Source organism: Macaca nemestrina, chromosome 14 (genome assembly GCF_043159975.1).
Source record: "Macaca nemestrina isolate mMacNem1 chromosome 14, mMacNem.hap1, whole genome shotgun sequence".
Lineage (NCBI taxonomy): Eukaryota > Metazoa > Chordata > Mammalia > Primates > Cercopithecidae > Macaca > Macaca nemestrina.
In genome coordinates, this window is record NC_092138.1 from 37,931,462 (window position 1) to 37,952,120 (window position 20,659).

At 40.1% G+C, this 20,659-nt stretch overlaps 1 long non-coding RNA gene across 1 annotated transcript in view; it reads left to right on the forward strand.

Moving 5' to 3' along the window:
* Positions 1 to 20,659, forward strand: part of LOC105489119 (uncharacterized) — a 77,078-nt gene that overhangs the window by 17,139 nt on the left and 39,280 nt on the right. The window contains exon 2 of the long non-coding RNA XR_011612987.1: positions 4,387 to 4,424. This is a non-coding gene — a long non-coding RNA (uncharacterized lncRNA). The remainder of the gene's footprint in view (positions 1 to 4,386; positions 4,425 to 20,659) is intronic.

Here is a 20,659-nt window from a genome sequence, read left to right on the forward strand (position 1 = left end):
CCTCTAGAAACAGTCTCCCCAGTACGTACAGTGGACTCCCCTTGCCATGCCTCTGTGACCACATATGGCACTGCCTCTCTGGACATAGCTTATTCGACCAGGCATTGGCACCAAATCAAGCCGGGCCACTTAGATACTTATACTGGATTATTTCCAGTAAAGCTAAGGGAAAAACATCAGTCTTTCTCTGGTAGTAGGAACTGAGGAATGTTGATGCTTGAGAACTGTTGGTAACTGTGGTGGCCATGAGAATAGGCCACTCAGATATCTGCTTAGGGGAGGGTGATGAACCTGACCTACAGCTCCAGCTGCTGGCTATGTGTCCAGTGTCTGTTCACATGGAAGCCACACTGCTCTCAGTCAGTGACTAGGCACAGCATGCGAAGGAAGACAGACTATCTGTGAGACAGGCAACTTTGGCTCCAGGACTCCCCATAGGCACAGCCGAAACTTTCTTAGAATAGCAGGCAGCCCAAACTCTACCCATCCAACACTCCTTCCTTCCTCCTCCCCTTCACAGGGGTCAGGTGCCCTCAGTGTGGTACCTCTCCCTGTCTCTTCTGGTTCCCTCCCCTTATTCCCTCCTTCCCCAACAAAAGCCATGCACATCTGATCCCATCCTGGCATCTGCTTCTTTGAAGAAGTGAATTAACGTCAGGACTTTCTCTTTGTGTGGTCTTTCATCCTTAGATACTAGACAGTTTCTTCACAAGGTGATGGTAATATTCCAAGTATAACATTTGCAGATGTCAAATTAGCCACCCAGCCAAGCCCAGAGTCTATGGTGGAGGGGATTACACAAGGTTGTAGATACTCAAAAGTGATTCATTGGCCATCACCAGTATAAACATCTACTGCAGCTACTACCAAGGAACAGTTACCTGCATTTCCCATAAACTGTAATTTATAGAAAGGTAATTTTACATCCTGTCTTCTGGAGAAAAACCACATGCAAATAGATACATGGAAATGACAAAGATTATTCTGGAAATTACTATAAGTAGAAGTAATTTTTAGAAAAACTATATTTGTATCTAAGTGGCTCACTGAAATATCTCTTTGGAGGTAGGGCTTGCATTTCTAAGTCTTCTCTAATCTTTGAGAACAAAATAGAGAAAAGAGGACAAACTGAGGCTTTGGTAATGCTGAGTTAATTGGTACTCTTTCAATATGAACTATGCTCTGTGGGCAATCCTTCATTCAGCAAATCACCTATGAGGCTATCCCAGAAAAAGACAGTGGACAGAAGTGTAGCTAAGTTCTGTTAGTGGAAGTAAAGGTGGGAAGAATAGGGAGGGCCTTATGTTGTTGTTGGGTAGGAAATTAAGCACATTAAAAAAAAATGTTCCTTTTCTGGGATCTTTCCTATGAGTTACATAGTCTTGGTCTCACGGTACTTCATCTTTTAAAACTGGTCTTAGCTTTCATTATGTGGCTTGAGGAATTGAAAGTGAGCCATTATTTAGAGCAATTGGTCCCTTTTTCTAAAACCACTATCCTTCTAATCCTTCTACATAAAAATAGGTGGACTATGCAGTCAGAAAATTTAGTGATGAGTCTGGAGTTTCTCACCTGTCCTCTTGAACACCATTTTAATGACATGGGATCCCCAGTTGAATTAGGTACCATGGCCATCAGTAACATTGAGGTGATTATACAGAGTGTTCTGTAGATTGGGAAGTACTCATTTGTATATTTAAATTTTTTTTTAATTAAGGCCTAAAGCAAGTGAAAAGAGAGAGGTTGATTGATCCTGTGCTGGGTAAGAGAAAAATGACAATTCCTTCACTCTGAGGTCTTCTGAAGAAAGTTGAGAAACAGTGTTATATCTTGAAGCATTTCAATGACTCTTGCATCCTAAGTTCAGAAGCTTATGGACAAGACACCAAGTCCATATTCTAGGTTAGCAGAACAAAGGGAGCAGGTTAGACAAGAAATTATTTCTTTCCTCATTTACACTACTTCACATGTACTCAGCCCCCAGGGTCCATTTCCTGAAGTTCACACTCTCAGAAATGTTCTGTGTTAACACCTTAAGTAGGCACAATACAACCTCACTTGGCATTAGTATTGATTCTAGCCCCCAGGTAGTTTATCTTGGGGAAAAAAAGTGTTTTAATATTTGCCTGTGTTATGTAACCACATATATCTGAGAAAGTTATGATTAATTTCTGTCTGTGCTGCATCAGCACAGAAAGTAAATTAAATAAAGGCTTGTTTACTGAAAAGAGTCAGTTTCTTTTCTACAAACTGAGTTGATTACCTCGAGGTTTCATAGGGGTGGGCGAGTTGGGGGCAACTCACAAACTCAAGCTCATCTCCTGGGCAGTCACAAAGTTTATACCAGCCATAAAAATCCCAAGGCATTTGTGTTTAATGTTAATGAGGATGTGGATCAGGTGAATCTACAAATCTCAACAGGTGACAAATTAGAAATTAGGCCAAGCTGCTTTTGGCCCCCTGGTGAAGAACAGGGTTGCTGGGAGAAGGTGCTAGCTGATCCTCGTGTTTGCTTACAATAATGTGATAATGAGGTTCAACCTAAGAAAATCAGGTGGAACAGCCCTCTGGGAAGGCTGCCTCCTTCCTCTTTGCTACATTGTCTTTCTGAGACTGTCACCTACAAGTTCTCACACCCCATATTTCAGAGGCCTTCACAATCTGTTCCTAATTTGCATGAAGCCTTTTGCCTTTTTGTTGTCTATAGGGTAATGTGACCCCCCCCCCAATAGTTATGGTATCTAATGCCTTTCTCAGATGGTTCCCAACCCTCTTCTCCTACCTTCTCTCTGACCACTTAACTTGCTCCTCCTCTTCAGATAGGCAAGTGACTGGACTCCACAGTATTCCACCCATGACATTATTCTTGCAATTTCCTCTACCTACAATATTATCTTGCTGTTTCTCTACCTCATCCACCAATGAATTATTCATCGTACAGTGAAGTCCTCATTTAACATCATCCATAGGTTCTTAGATACTTGGAATTTAAGCAAAACAACATACTTTAAGTTCTTGATGTCATATCATTCAAGGTTGTTTCATTGTAAGATTGATTTTTAAAAATTGGTTTTGTTATATTTTGTTTAGCTTAAAGTCACAGTTTCCAAGAACCTATTGATGATGTTGAGAACTTATCGTATTCTTCAAGATACAGCATAATTTCAACTCATAAATTTTCTTTCTTTCACCTTCCAACAGACGGAATTAATACCTCCTCCTCCTACTAATGCCACTCTAGCATTTTGCATTGACCTATCCATTATAAATACTTAGACTTATAATCAAATAAATTTATTCAATGTGATGTTTATTTACCTAAATCAGAAGTTCCTTCAGGACTGGGTCCAAATCCCTTTCAGATACGCAATGCCAATTTCAGATTGTCTCCCCACTCCCAAACATAACGTTAGGGTGGTAGCTTAAAGATGTGGAACCAGTGTGCAGGACCTGAAAGTCATATCCTAAATTATCACCAAGTTAAAATAAGACTGAATTTAGGATATCAAACTGTGATGGTTAAATTTTATATGTAAATCTGGCTATGGTACCCGATTGTTTGGTCAAACACTAACCTAGATATTGCTATTGGGATATTTTATGGTGATGATGTACATCGACAATCAATGGACTTTAATTAAAAGAGATTACCCTCGATAATGTGGGTGCAACTCATCCAAAAGTGAAAGCTTGAAGAGCAAAAATTGAGATTTCCTGGAGAAGAAAATAATTCTACTTTCAGACAATAACATAGAATTCTCAGTTTCCAGCTTGCTGCTCTACAAATTTCACACTCGAGACTTTCAAAATCAGTTCCTGCTTGAGTTTCCAGCCTGCCTCTTCACTCTACAGATTTCAGACTTTTCAGCCCCTATAATCACGTGAGCCAATTCCTTAAAGTAAATATCTTTATGTACACACACACTCACACACACACACACACACACACACACACCCCTTCTTGGCTCTATTTCTTTGAAACCCTGACTGAATATACAAACCAACTAGTTAGAAGGAGAGTAGAAGCTGAAGTATGCAGCCAAAGTGGGCACAAGAAACTGGAAGGCTAAGGAATAAAGAATAGCAGAGAAAGTGATAGGCAGAAACATGTAATGTCCAGAGGTAAAGTGCAAATGCTCGTCAAGGCTTTTTATGACTCTAAGCCTTGTGCAAGGCAATATGACAATTCTTACAATGTAGTAGGTATCTATTAAATGTTGCTAAACAAACCAAAGAATGCATTTATTAATGAATTCGTCAATACTTGCCTCCTCTTCACAAAAACTTGATAGTTGGAAATAACAAGAGTCAGGATGTCTAGGAGAATTTTGACTCCTGGACAAAGTAATCACCAACTAGGCTAACTGTTCCTTATCCCTTTCACAGCCACAAGTTGAACAGTGAAACAAGCAGCCTACACCAGGGTAAGGTAATAATGTTTTCCTGTTTAAAGTTTTACCATGTTAAGTGAGGTAGCTTTGTCAGCACAAGAGTGATGCAGACAAGCAGATAATCGCTGCCCGCTAGTGCCAGCTTCTTTAGTTTGCTGTTGAAACCACCATGGAAGCTATCAAGGGCTGGGGGCACTCCATTGCTACACACATCATCTTTTCAGTAACATCTGCTCACTGGGCTAAGGATCAATTATCTCTATAGAGGAGATACTGCTGCCAGTCCTCAAGGCAAAACCCTGCATATGAGGCCAGTCTTGGACAACATCCCAGAAGCTTGATTTTACCCTCGGACATCATTTAATCTCAGTCAAAGGGTTTTGCTCTTTGTCCCCAGGTATATGCAGAATGCACACCTCAGAGGAAGTGACAGAACAGATTATGGCTTTTAAAAGAGTTTTGAATGGCAGGGTTCTGTTGACTACTATGTACCTGTCATCAGGGTAGGTATAGCAGTCCAATCTCTGCTGTTGAGGACTCTATTTTGTTGCCAACTAGCAGCTCCCATTTTATCTTCTATTCTTTCGTTCAACATTTATTGAGCACCTACTCCGTGCAAGGTGTTATTGAGGGAAAGGAGACTACAGGGAGGAATTATATGTAAAACTTCTACAGCTAGCAGAAACACCAAGTTATTACATTGCACAGATAATGTGGCAAGATAAAAAGATACAGATTAATCCATAAGAATTTAGGGGGACAAAAAAGGCCAAATAACTTCAAATAGGGCAGTTTAACCCAAACCTCTATAAGCATAGAATCATTTTGTAGAGAAATAGCATGCACAGATAAGATTTCAAGAGGCATTCTTTGGGAAATGCTGCAATCAAGCTTTTGGATGTATTCTTTCCCTTGAGAATTTTATATTTATCAATTATTTCCCAAGCTATATGCCTTAGAGCACTAGACTTCTTCAAGATATTAATCAGAGTTCTATATGGACTCTCAGGTCAAATAAATTTGGAATTAAGAAAAGCTGCATATTTACTCCCTCCTCTGCCCTCTCCAATAGATTTTTTATCAGTTTTTGGTGTCTCGGCATTTTTAAGGATGTTGAGAGATAACCTATTAACACGTTAAAAATTTTAAGATATCCAGCAGAAAAGAATTCTGATTAGGAAATATTTAAATGGAGACTCAGCATGGCTTTATGGTGGCATCTAAGATGAGCCTTAAGGGGACAGAAAGGATTGTTGTTGAGAACAGGCCTTTTCATTTGGGCAGAGTATGTTGACCTTGCTGTCATATTCTATGGCCACAGGCTTCTTTTCAAAACTGACATCGTCTCTGTTATCTTTCCTTGTCATTTCTTCCGGTGAAGAGCCTGAGGAGAGGGACCCCTTTCCCCTTCCACCTCAGCACTGCTGTGTAGTTCCATCACCGAGATTTCTCTAAAATGACTCCCAGGTTCTGGGAGTTAATGCCTGAGAGTTTGAAATGCTTCCTTTGGCACTGCCAGTTATATCTCCAAGCAGTAACTTCTCAGGATTGCTTAGTAAGAGTTCCACCTGAGCTGAGGAATAGTGTGTTTTCTATTGATAGAGTTTTTAAATGGGGAAATTCATTCAAGTGGAGGTTTTTACGGCTTTGCTAGGTTAATTGGGAAATTGGTGACGTTGCTCCTAGTGTTCTCGAGGATGAAACGACAAAGAGGAAGACTGCAAGCAATCTGAAAGGTTGAAGTCAGCTGCATAAGAAAGCAAGAAAGAGATGAGGTCATCTAGTTTAACAATTGGAGTGCAGGTCTTGAGATGTCTATCCTGTTGGAAAATATAAAGAGATACAGGAGAAAAGGAAGAACATAGAGAATGAGAGAAAGGGAAGGAGATTAAAAAGCTGACTTTCTCATATGCTTACCCACTCCAGGAATGGGAAATCTTTACTGCCTGGGTCTGAGAGGTCTCTCTTCTTTCTAGGCTGTCCTGCAGATCTTCATTCTCTCATCTCCACATACATGCACCGCTCATTTATAGTCTAGCTTTTACCCAAGCGTCTAGAAAACTCCCTGTTTAAAAAAAAAAAAAAGTCACCCTTTTGTTATCTAACTCAGCTCTCTGACTTTAAACAGAAGGTCTGACCCTTGCATCATAAGGCTGGAATACAAAAAAAACAAAACAAAACAAAACAAAAAAAAAACCCAGCATGGGCGAGGACTTCATGACTAAAACACCAAAAGCAATGGCAACAAAAGCCAACATTGACAAATGGGATCTAATTAAACTAAAAACCTTCGGCACAGCAAAAGAAACTATCATCAGCGCGAACAGGCTACCTACAGAATGGGAGAAAATTTTTGCAATCTACCCATCTGACAAAGGGCTAATATCCACAACCTACACTTCTCAAAAGAAGATATTCATGCTGCCAAAAGACACATGAAAAAATGCTGATCATCACTGGCCATCAGAGAAATGCAAATCAAAACCACAATGAGATACCATCTCACACCAGTTAGAATGGCAATCATTAAAAAGTCAGGAAGCAATAGGTGCTGGAGAGGATGTGAAGAAATAGGAATTTTACTGTTTTACACTGTTGGTGGGACTGTAAACTAGTTCAACCATTGTGGAAGACAGTGTGGCGATTCCTCAAGGATCTAGAACTAGAAATACCATTTGACCCAGCCATCCCATTACTGGGTATATACCCAAAGGATTATACATCATGCTACTATAATCATGCACACATGTTTATTGCACACTATTCACAATAGCAAAGACTTGGAACCAACCCAAATGTCTACCAATGATAGACTGGATTAAGAAAATGTGGCACATATACACCATGGAATACTATGCAGCCATAAAAAAGGATAGGTTCATGTCCTCTGTAGGGACATGGATGAAGCTGGAAACCATCATTCTCAGCAAACTATTGCAAGGACAGAAAACCAAACACTGCATGTTCTCACTCATAGGCGGGAATTGAACAATGAGAACACTTGGACACAGGGCCGGGAACATCACAGACCAGGGTCTGTTGGGGAGTTGGGGGTGGGGGATGGTGGAGGGATAGCATTGGGAGAAATATCTAATGTAAATGATAAGTTAATGGGTGCAGCACACCAACATGGCACATGTATACATATGTAACCTGCACGTTGTGCACATGTACCCTAGAACTTAAATTATAATGATAATTTTAAATAACAGCATTTGGCCAATCCCTATTTCTTTAATAGTAAAACATTATTTTACAGTTTCTTTAAAGCTATTCAATAATAACTCAGTTATTTTTGGCTTATGATTTAGTTCCAATCAGTCTCTCCAAACCCAATTCCTCCTCAGAGTGTTGTCATCCAGATTCTCATCCAGATTCCTAAAAGGCGTTGGCAATGGCCCAGAAATGACTGTAGAGAGGAATTGGTCCACTTCCTGGAGGTCACTGATGCAACAAGGTTTTTGCCCCCTTGGAATGCCTAATGCTTGCTCCAGAAGGTAGTGACTGGTTGCAGTTGTTCCTTCGGTACTCCCTCAACTCCTTGATATTGGCAATCTTTGGTAAACTGCAGCCATGTCCTTCTTCAGTCCCCAGATTGGCAGCTACTCATACATTTTGATGTAGAGTCCTTCCTGGCCCAGCGAAGACAACCCCCAAGAAGGCCCTCAGGCTGCCTCTCAACAAAAGCCTTTTCTCGTGGTGGTCTTAGCCTTCTCTGATGCCAAGATAGGCCTGTCACCATCTCTATTGATCTCTTTCATCACCAAGGCATATTTGCCAACTTCAACTCTTTAAAAACACACACACACAAAAGTTCCAACATTTCATAAGGGAAGCAGGGCACCAATCTGTTTACTCTAGAGGCACCCACATTTCTTGGTTATTCTCTACCATTCTTCTCAATTTATTCTACTTGTATGAAAAATGAGCAAGACATTCCTGTACAGCTTCTCCCTCTATGAGCTCCTCTGGGTCAGAAAGAAAGTGATATTTTCTTGTTAGCATCTCTGAAAAAAAATCACTTCTGACCCATACTATGTTGGTTCTTTTTGAATTTAGATACTTAGTATGTGGCCTTTCTGTGGGGGTTGTCTATAATGCAAATGCGCCTTTGTTTATATGCTATGTGACCAGGGGTCTGCAGCTATCATGAGTCAGGCCAAATTAACCTGGCAATGCATACTTTGAAATATTACTTTGCCTCATGTGTACAACTATACATTGATACAGTTATATAGTGTCCCTGCCCAAATCTCATGTCAAACTGTAATCCCCATTGTTGGAAGTGGAGCCTAGTGGGATCATGGGAGCAGATTCCCCCATTTGATGCTGTTCTTGTGATAGAGTTCTTACAAGATCTGGTTGTTTAAAAGTGTATGGCACCTTCTCACTCTCTCCTTCTTCCTCCTCCCCTGGCCATGTAAAACATTCCTGCTTCTCCTTCACCTTCCACCACGATTGAAAGTTTTCTGAGGCCTCTGCAGAAGCCATTATGCTTCCTGTACAGCCTGTGGAACCATGAGCCAATTAAACCTTTTTTGTTTATAAATTACCCAATCTCAAGTGTTTCTTTACAGCAGCCAGAGAACAGACTAATACAATAACTGAGAGATCCTAATTTTGCCAACCTTCAGGAGCTACTCTCCTTTAAATTAAGAAATAATTGAGGACCCAGTCAGGTGGCTACAGCTTTTATCATGTGATTATGCCTATGCATTTATGAGAACTTCCCAAGGAATATTTTCATTTGTCACAAATATTTCTTATTTCCATAGACAGCATCTACTCTGGACTGCTACTGTTTTTCTGAAATTTTCTTCTGTCATCTACCTCAGTTGTTGAAACAAAGTTGAAATAGTTCCCTTGCTATTTCCCCCAAAATATATCTAAGACCAGCTTATAATATTAACAATATAGAAGGTAATTACAAAGCAGAAAAGAACATTTTAAACTGAACACTATAGATCATTGCACCCCAAATCCTCAAGCCATGTTCCTCCACACCATCATTCTGTAGACCATATATCTCCCCAGTCTCTACTATACAATATATAGCAAAAGCCACTCTACTCTGCAAGCTGAGCTAGAAATATATGATGGCTCAAATGTGATGGACTTTTATTTGCCACTCACGTAAGGTTCAAGGTGGATTTTTATATTTGGAAAGTAGATCTTCATGCAGCAATTCAGGGATCCAGACTATTCTACCTTGAGACTCTGCCATCTTCAAAATACTGTTTCCAAGGAGACTGTTCTCATCTGCATCAAGCCATAGGATAATGAAGGAGTACAGAGGGTCGTATTTGGGAGATCTTTATGAATTGGGCCTGGAACATTACTCTTTTTCATCTTCCATTGGCTAGAATTCAGTCACATGACCATACCTAGCTGCAAGGGAATCTGGGAAATGCAGCTTAAGCGCATGCCCAGGAACCAGAGAAAATAGGCTTGGTGGACCTAGCTTAACGAGTTTCAAAGGGAAAAACCAGTTGATCTCCTCTCCATTAAGCAGTCAGTATCAGCACAATAAATCAAAGATAACAACTCTCCTTACAAAGAAGACAATCCTTTTATGTGATTATATTCATCATCCATTATGGAATAGGAACTTTACATTTGGTGACCTGAGAGCCAAACAAAATATATCTTTAAAAAAATCTGCCCTAAAGGTACATTGTGCTTTCATCTCTAGAATAATAAAAATATGCCAGTTTTTAGAAATAGTGATATCCAATTTTAGGTAACTCCATCATAATTATATCTACATGTATAAATAAGCCTAACTTTTTACTACTTATAATTAGAAGGAAGTACTCCTATTTTCTTGGAATGAAAGAAGCTTTATAAATCCCTCTATAAATAAGTCTTTTAGAACTACAAGCTTAGTCTTCTGAAACTGGGATGCAGGAATAAAGCTGAGACAAGGGTCATAATGCTCTTTGACTAGGGAGTAACTTCAAGGCATTTATGTGTGCATAGTACATAAAGTTAGCACAATCATTTATAACAAAATATCACAGAACTGATGTGTACATTACAACTTAGATGACTAAATTCAATTTACTACAACAAACATTCTAACAAATACAATTTCTTATAAAAACATACAGAGAGTAAATACAATATCCAATAACAAATATATAAAGCGTTTTTGCAGTAATTGTAGCCTCAAGGTTAAGGATTATATTCTATAGGAAATAATAAAACATTGTACTTAAAGAGCAGAATGTTACAGAAGAAGTCTGGTCATTTTTGGCAAATAAGCTACTTATAAAATCAATGTCACATTGCCCAGATATAGATTATGTTTAGATGTGCCTTTTTCAGGATATTCACTCAGCCAGTGCTTTGCATTCTCAAAGGTACTTGTGTCATACATCTTCTTCCTCTTCTCTAAAGATTTCTCACTAACTGCAATTACGATTTCTGGTCAATGATTTCAATACAAATGGTTTTTTATAATTGCTGAATACAAAATTAGGGACTTATAATTTTTATTTTCATACTTTTGTTTTAGAAAATATCTCTGAGGTGTAGCCACTTCAATTATTGAGCAACATGCTAGAAACTTGTCAGAAAGCCAAAGTTAGGCTATTTATTTCCTTCACCTATCCCTATGTGTACTGTATAAGTGTGTTAACCCTGCTCAGAGTGTATGTGCAGAGTTCATGTATGTGTGAGTGCACACGTGTGCACGTCTTGGCTAGTAAACTAGTTAGGATTCTTCATTGTAAGCTATAGAAATTAACTCTGGGGCTGGGCACAGTGGCTCACGCCTGTAATCCCAGCACTTTGGGAGGCTGAGGTGGGCAGATCCTAAGGTCAGGAGATAGAGACCATCCTGGCTAACATGGTAGAACCCCATCTATACTAAAAATACAAAAACTTAACTGGTTGTGGTGGCGGGCGCCTATAGTCCCAGCTACTTGGGAGGCTGAGGCAGGAGAGTGGCGTGAACCCAGGAGGCTGAGCTTGAAGTGAGCCGAGATCGCACCACTGCACTCCAACCTGGGGGACAGAGTGAGACTCCATCTCAAAAAAAAAAAAAAAAAAAAAAAAAAAAAAAAAGGAAAGAAATTAACTTTGGGCAATAAGCAGAAAAATAAAAAATAATTTGTGGGGATATGTCATTTGGCTCTCAGATGAAAAGCCTGGGGAACCAAACTTACCAAAGAGGCAGAGATTAAGGGAGGCAGGTTCCCAGGCCTATAACCAAGATCATATAGTAAGAAGTTTGTTAGGGCACCAAAGCCACTACTGCTGTTTGCCACTACTTCTATGTTTGCTCCTGGTGACACTGGGCATTGATCATGTTGGATGTACACAGCAGAAATTCTGTATCCTGCTTGACTTAGTTAAGGCTATATATCTACAGGCAAGCTTCCAGGGTCCAGGAAAAGCCAGTGTCTAGGCTATTTGACTCCTGGTCTTTGGAAGGCGAGTACCTATCTGCCAAACCTAAAAGGCTCAATTGTGGGTTAACTAAAAGCAAAGACAGCAAATAGTCACTAAAATGCATTGTAATGTGGAGTCTCACTCAATTTTTGATGTCTGGCTACTGACAGCTTTGAAGCTTCATCCCTCCATTGTCCTTTCGTGCCCCACGTTTGGACAAGCAGATAAGAAAGCCTGGGTGCTCCTGCCTTTGATTCAAACCATGAAGCCCCTGCCATGAAAAGCTCTCACCTCAGCGCTATCTTCTAACTATAATAAAAACCCAGGCAGTCACTTTTCCTTGCTCACTTAAGCTATCTCAGACCTGCTTGAGAGGAATGCTGTGTTCTCCCACAGACCTCAATTATGTAAGTAATCAATCTTTTAATACTGTCTTGGGGTGTGTGCTATCATCAGTTACAACATCTGAACAAAACCTGGGTGAAGGTCCTTCTGCCTCTACAGATGACCATAACATGGATTCAAAATACGGTATATTAAAGTGACTTCCTATAATTCTGATGAATTTTTCACAGGATTCCTTTAAATCATAAGCATCCTTAATGCACTCAAAATGTGGTCTACAATTCCAATAGACTTCCCAGAACTTAATTCTCTGCATGATGGAAGCAAAAGCAACTCCAAGGTCAACAAGTCACCTCCCTTCCTCAGCCTTTTCTGTCTTTCCTCTCCCATTTCCTTCTTCTCCTACCCCTGCTAGATACTGGGGTTACAAAGAAAAGCTCGTTGCTCCTGTTTAATGCCCCAGTCACTCACTTTAGTTTACCCTTCATGGTCGCTTCCTACTCCTTCCATCCTGCTCTATAACTCCCTCTTCTCCCCAACCCTGGCACCAGCCACTATACCCAACCACCTTCCTTACCAGGGAGAAGACAAGAAGGTTTAATGCCAGAATCAAACTGTGTACAATGAACCTCTGAGGAGGAAGACAGGGGAGATTGCTGGGCTGAGCCTGCCGTTTCCTTACGATTCTTTCTCCAGGTCCTCAGATGCCATATCATGGTGGGTATGCTGCCAGGTAGGCATCCCACCTCCAGCCCACAGTGCTCAGTTTTACTTTTTAGTGAGCTGTAATAACTATTTTTCTTTTTTTTCCTTTTTATTTTGTAAATATATACTGAGTTTCATTAAAATAAATTATATACCCATAAGAAAGAGATATAGAAAAAGAGAAAAAGAAACTGAAAGAGAGAGAAATAAAGAAAAGAAAGAAAATATTACAAGCTTTTGAGTATGAGAGGAGCTGAAGTGCCCAGCTTTGCCTTATGGATAGATGAGGGAGTTTTGAAGCTATCTGGGGCTTATTTTCCTGAATGAACAGGAGTGAGCTCTTCGTGTGAATTGTAATTTAACTTATACTCTGAAGAAATTATTTAGAGCATGTGAAGATGGAAGGAGCCTTAAGTGAATATCTAGTCCACCCATTCTTACCCCAACCCCCGTTATAACAGCCTTGGCCAATCTAGCATTCTTGATGAAGTAACCAATCAACTTCTACTGGTACATCTCCAGTGAAGGTTAGTTGTTCTTTGGATGCATCTGGCTTATATGAAATTCTTCCATTTTTGCTTCACTTGAGCTCCTAATTCTATTTGGGTCACCCAGAACAGTCCGATATATCCTTTTATATTTAGAAGCCCTGCTTTGATTTATCCAGTATCTAGTCTGCTCACGTACACCCTCCCCTTTGCCCAGAAATAACAACTGAAGACTGTAAAGACACGTCTGCATGCATCCTGCCCACTGACTGAAAGCATCAAAAAAATACATAGATGACCAAATATTTTTTCCCTGTGATGAGCTGTCCATGTGTGCTCTTCTGCTGTAATGATTGTGATAAGGGAAAATCCTTTCTGTGCCATTAAGAACTGACCATGTGATTTATGCTCCAGCTCCAATAAGCATGTTGAGTATATTATGTGCTGCCTTTACTGGCAAGGAAGGCCTGTTTATTTGCTTCTGCTATAATAATAAAGCCTCCTTTCTTACTCTCTGCTGACAAAAGCAGTCTGAATGTGCTTTGGGTTCTAAAGCACCCTATTTATAGCCCCATTGTCAAATGATCTCTATTCGTTACAATTCTGGATTTGTAGGTTATCATTCTGTGTCTGTGAAGGCAGGCACAGATGTACGCATGGGGCATTCCTGGCTGATGCAGGAAAGAGAAGTCTTAAAGCTGTCTAGTTTCTGGGTATCTTCTGAGGATAGGTTGGAAAATATCCTATGAGTTGAAATAAAAGTCCTTAGCACATAAGGAATGGAACTGACATTGAATCGACCCACAGAAACCAGGTAGGCTGTGGGTCCACCCAGAGGAGTTTTTACAGGTCAAAGCCTCCTTGTTTCATTACAGACTCTGTCTTAATATTAGAGCTTGATATTTATCACAGGTGCACTTCTAAATAAAGTGTTTTAAGAACAATCCATGATTTGTTATTTCCTTGATTTTATTTGATTTCTCTAAGGAGACATTATTCTGGAAGCTTGTAGAAAATACATTTTGCAGGAATCTTTCATTTTGTACACCTTCCAGTGATCTGGTAAGAGAAAGGAAGAACTTGAGAGAAAAGTCCTAACGAATATTTATTTGGAGTTGGAACCCATTCTTGAAAACCAGGAGAGGTAAAAAGCAAAGAAGACAATGTATAACGTGTCATCTAGATGCAAACTGGAAAATGCCTGGTGGTATGCTGGCCTGTTGGAGATAGGAGAATTAGAAGAGATATTGAGAACCTTGTGAAGAAGTGAGGGTGGACTGAGAGGAGACAGAAAGGTGACATCTATACTGGGGCTTGATGCTTCTGACTGTAAGGATTCAGGACTTGTTCCTGCCTTCAAACCTTTGTCCTCACTTACTTCCTCCACTAGAATTCCTTCTTCCTAGATTTTTATCTGTTAAAACGCTCTCCTTTCTTCATGGTTCACAGTAATCTGGAATAGAGGGTATTTGTGCACAAGAGAAACATTGACCTGGAGAGATTCAAATCCTGAAGTTGGATATTTAGTATGCCAAAAGAACCTTTCTCACCTCACTCTGTGTATCTCCAATACCATATCATATTCTAATTGCATCTCTCTTAAGGTTCCTGTCATATTCAACTATGTATTTGTTATTTCTCTCTTATTACAAAGTTCTTTTAAGGCAAATACTGTATCTAACTCATCTTTTCATCCTCAGTCAAGCAAAAATGTCTGGTATATGGGACCCACCCAATTGGTATCAATTGTCAGACTTACTGGGTTTTTTGAGGCACATCTCTGGGTGCTTTTTACGGAAGATAATCTGAGTATTTGAATGTGGTAATGTTTGCCCTTTTGACAGGCTTTGAAAGGTTAAGTCAATTGCTCAACTATGTAGTTATTAAGCTGAGGAGCTAAGATAAACATCCTGATTGCTCTACTCTAACTCCCCTGTCCCCTGGACAGAACTATCTTTTGAAGGTTAAACAGTTGCCTAGAGTTCCATCTAGCCTTGTTTAACTCAATCTTGCATTTTGTTCGTTTGGTGAACTGAGCCCAACATGTTTCAGATGGGTGTTGTCTCAACTTATTAATGACAAAAGTATATATTTTAATGATAAAATTATTTATGTTTCCATTTGAAACTTTGAGCTATCCTAGTCCTAGAATCTAGATAGCAATGATCTCTTTGAGTCCTTCTGATCTTTTTCACATGAGGAGATGACGCTGAGAAATTATGTGACCTTCCCAGATTACACAGTGATCGCCAGTTCTGAGATTCGATCCTAGACTTCTGGATTTACATTTTGTAGTTCTAACCATTTCAACAAACTAGGTCCCCCATTACTGTGCAGTCTTCACTGTCTTCTTCAGTGAATGTCCTTCAGCAAGTTATATGATCTTTTTGTGTCAGAGTTGTAATTAGTGCACCAAGAAGGTTGCAGTGGTCCACTTCTCAGGGATATTGTAAGCACAATAATTAATAGCTATACAACATCTGCAATATGCAGCAGTATACAAACACCAACATGGCACAACCAAGTCTATTTCACAGTAATTAACTTTATATCCAATAAGGAAGAAATCAGTAGAGCAATTCCTACATGACTTGGCAGAAATGCCTATTGTCTCTGTATCTTAAGAAAGTGGTCCACAGCCAGAAAAGAGAATCAAACTATGCTTGTGAATTTATCACAAGATGTTTTGTAGATAAATGTTGTTTTCCTTCTTAAATACTGGTTTTTAAAATGTGTGCCTTTTCAATGGGAAGGAAGTGCTGATATTTATCAACAATGAGCATAAATCCTCCATGAATAGTAACTATTATGCATATTGCATAAATTTCAGTCATTCCTTGGTATGCACAGGGAATTGGTTTTAGGACCCTGCAGATTCCAAAATTTGTGAGTTCTCAAGTCCCTTATATAAAATGGTATAGTATTTGCATATGTTATGCAAATACCTCCTATATACTTTAAATAATCCCTGTATTAGTTACAATACCTAATATTATATCAATATTATATAAATTTTTGTTGTACTGTATTCTTTTTCTATTTGCTTTATTTTTTAATGTTATTTTTATTTTTTGGAAAAATACTTTTCATCTGCAGTTTGTTGAATTCTCAAATGTGCAACCTGTGAATATGAAGGGCCAACTGCATTTTTATTATAAAATAAATGCACAGGGAAGATTATTTTATCCCCATTTTACAGATGAAATAATCAAGGCTCAGATTAAGTAACTTTATTATCATCAGTTCAGCTAATAAATGCTGAAGGCAGGATTTGAACCTGCATCTACGACATTCCAAGAAGTTTTTCTCCAGTTTTTAACTGTGGTAAATACATATAACATATAATTTACCATTTTAACCATTTTTAAGTATACACTTCAGTGATATTAAGTACACTTATAATGTTGTGTCACCATCACCACTATCCATATCCAGAACTCTTTGCATCTTATAAAATTGAAACGCTATGCTATTAAACAGAAATTTCCCTTTCCCCTGTCTTCCATACCATCAATCCCTATTCTACTTTCTGTTTCTATGGTATTGACTAAGGACCTAATATAAGTGGAATCACAGTATTTGCCTTTTTGTTACTGGATCATCTCAATTAGAATAATATCTCCAAGATTCATCCATATTGTAGCATATGTCAGAATTTCATTCCTTTTTTGGCTGACTGATATCCTATTGTATGTATATACCACATTTTGCTTACCTATTCGTTCACTGGACAAATAGGTGGACATTTAGGTTATGCTGTAGTTTGGATGTTTGTCCTCCCAAACTTCATGTTGAAATTTGATCCCGGGAGGCGGAGCAAGATGGCCGAATGGGAACAGCTCCAGTCTCCAACTCCCAGCGCGAGCGACACAGAAGACCGGTGATTTCTGCATTTTCAACTGAGGTACTGGGTTCATCTCACTGGGGAGTGCCGGACGATCGGTGCTGGTCAGCTGCTGCAGCCCGACCAGCGAGAGCTGAAGCAGGGCGAGGCATTGCCTCACCTGGGAAGCCCAAGGGGGAAGGGAATCCCTTTTCCTAGCCAGGGGAACTGAGACACACGACACCTGGAAAATCGGGTAACTCCCACCCCAATACTGCACTTTAAGCAAACAGGCACACCAGGAGATCATATCCCACACCTGGCTGGGAGGGTCCCACACCCACGGAGCCTCCCTCATTGCTAGCACAGCAGTCTGTGATCTACCGGCAAGGCAGCAGCGAGGCTGGGGGAGGGGCGCCCGCCATTGCTGAGGCTTAAGTAGGTAAACAAAGCTGCTGGGAAGCTCGAACTGGGTGGAGCTCACAGCAGCTCAAGGAAACCTGCCTGTCTCTGTAGACTCCACCTCTGGGGACAGGGCAATAACAAACACAGCCGAAACCTCTGCAGACGCAAAGGACTCTGTCTGACAGCTTTGAAGAGAGCAGTGGATCCCCCAACACGGAGGTTGAGATCTGAGAAGGGACAGACTCCCTGCTCAAGTGGGTCCCTGACCCCTGAGTAGCCTAACTGGGAGACATCCCCCACTAGGGGCAGTCTGACACCCCACACCTCACAGGGTGGAGTACACCCCTGAGAGGAAGCTTCCAAAGCAAGAATCAGACAGGTACACTCGCTGTTCAGAAATATTCTATCTTCTGCAGCCTCTGCTGCTGATACCCAGGCAAACAGGGTCTGGAGTGGACCTCAAGCAATCTCCAACAGACCTACAGCTGAGGGTCCTGACTGTTAGAAGGAAAACTATCAAACAGGAAGGACACCTACACCAAAACCCCATCAGCACATCACCATCATCAAGACCAGAGGCAGATAAAACCACAAAGATGGGGAAAAAGCAGGGCAGAAAAGCTGGAAATTCAAAAAATAAGAGCGCATCTCCCCCGGCAAAGGAGCGCAGCTCATCGCCAGCAACGGATCAAAGCTGGACGGAGAATGACTTTGACGAGATGAGAGAAGAAGGCTTCAGTCCATCAAACTTCTCAGAGCTAAAGGAGGAATTACGTACCCAGCGCAAAGAAACTAAAAATCTTGAAAAAAAAGTGGAAGAATTGATGGCTAGAGTAATTAATGCAGAGAAGGTCCTAAACGAAATGAAAGAGATGAAAACCATGACACGAGAAATACGTGACAAATGCACAAGCTTCAGTAACCGACTCGATCAACTGGAAGAAAGAGTATCTGCGATTGAGGATCAAATGAATGAAATGAAGCGAGAAGAGAAACCAAAAGAAAAAAGAAGAAAAAGAAATGAACAAAGCCTGCAAGAAGTATGGGATTATGTAAAAAGACCAAATCTACGTCTGATTGGGGTGCCTGAAAGTGAGGGGGAAAATGGAACCAAGTTGGAAAACACTCTTCAGGATATCATCCAGGAGAACTTCCCCAACCTAGTAGGGCAGGCCAACATTCAAATCCAGGAAATACAGAGAATGCCACAAAGATACTCCTCGAGAAGAGCAACTCCAAGACATATAATTGCCAGATTCACCAAAGTTGAAATGAAGGAAAAAATCTTAAGGGCAGCCAGAGAGAAAGGTCGGGTTACCCACAAAGGGAAGCCCATCAGACTAACTGCAGATCTCTCGGCAGAAACTCTCCAAGCCAGAAGAGAGTGGGGGCCAATATTCAACATTCTTAAAGAAAAGAATTTTAAACCCAGAATTTCATATCCAGCCAAACTAAGTTTCATAAGTGAAGGAGAAATAAAATCCTTTACAGATAAGCAAATGCTTAGAGATTTTGTCACCACTAGGCCTGCCTTACAAGAGACCCTGAAGGAAGCACTAAACATGGAAAGGAACAACCGGTACCAGCCATTGCAAAAACATGCCAAAATGTAAAGACCATCGAGGCTAGGAAGAAACTGCATCAACTAACGAGCAAAATAACCAGTTAATACCATAATGGCAGGATCAAGTTCACACATAACAATCTTAACCTTAAATGTAAATGGACTAAATGCTCCAATTAAAAGACACAGACTGGCAAACTGGATAAAGAGTCAAGACCCATTAGTCTGCTGTATTCAGGAGACCCATCTCACATGCAGAGACATACATAGGCTCAAAATAAAGGGATGGAGGAAGATTTACCAAGCAAATGGAGAACAAAAAAAAGAGGGGGTTGCAATACTAGTCTCTGATAAAACAGACTTTAAACCATCAAAGATCAAAAGAGACAAAGAAGGCCATTACATAATGGTAAAGGGATCAATTCAACAGGAAGAGCTAACTATCCTAAATATATATGCACCCAATACAGGAGCACCCAGATTCATAAAGCAAGTCCTTAGAGACTTAGAAAGAGACTTAGACTCCCACACAATAATAATGGGAGACTTCAACACTCCACTGTCAACATTAGACAGATCAACGAGACAGAAAGTTAACAAGGATATCCAGGAATTGAACTCATCTCTGCAGCAAGCAGACCTAATAGACATCTATAGAACTCTCCACCCCAAATCAGCAGAATATACATTCTTCTCAGCACCACATCGTACTTACTCCAAAATCGACCACGTAATTGGAAGTAAAGCACTCCTCAGCAAATGTACAAGAACAGAAATTATAACAAACTGTCTCTCAGACCACAGTGCAATCAAACTAGAACTCAGGACTAAGAAACTCAATCAAAACCGCTCAACTACATGGAAACTGAACAACCTGCTCCTGAATGACTACTGGGTACATAACGAAATGAAGGCAGAAATAAAGATGTTCTTTGAAACCAATGAGAACAAAGATACAACATACCAGAATCTCTGGGACACATTTAAAGCAGTGTGTAGAGGGAAATTTATAGCACTAAATGCCCACAAGAGAAAGCAGGAAAGATCTAAAATTGACACCCTAACATCGCAATTAAAAGAACTAGAGAAGCAAGAGCAAACACATTCGAAAGCTAGCAGAAGGCAAGAAATAACTAAGATCAGAGCAGAACTGAAGGAGATAGAGACACAAAAAACTCTCCAAAAAATCAATGAATCCAGGAGTTGGTTTTTTGAAAAGATCAACAAAATTGACAGACCACTAGCAAGACTAATAAAGAAGAAAAGAGAGAAGAATCAAATCGACGCAATTAAAAATGATAAAGGGGATATCACCACCGACCCCACAGAAATACAAACTACCATCAGAGAATACTATAAACACCTCTACGCAAATAAACTGGAAAATCTAGAAGAAATGGATAATTTCCTGGACACTTACACTCTTCCAAGACTAAACCAGGAAGAAGTTGAATCCCTGAATAGACCAATAGCAGGCTCTGAAATTGAGGCAATAATTAATAGCCTACCAACCAAAAAAAGTCCAGGACCAGATGGATTCACA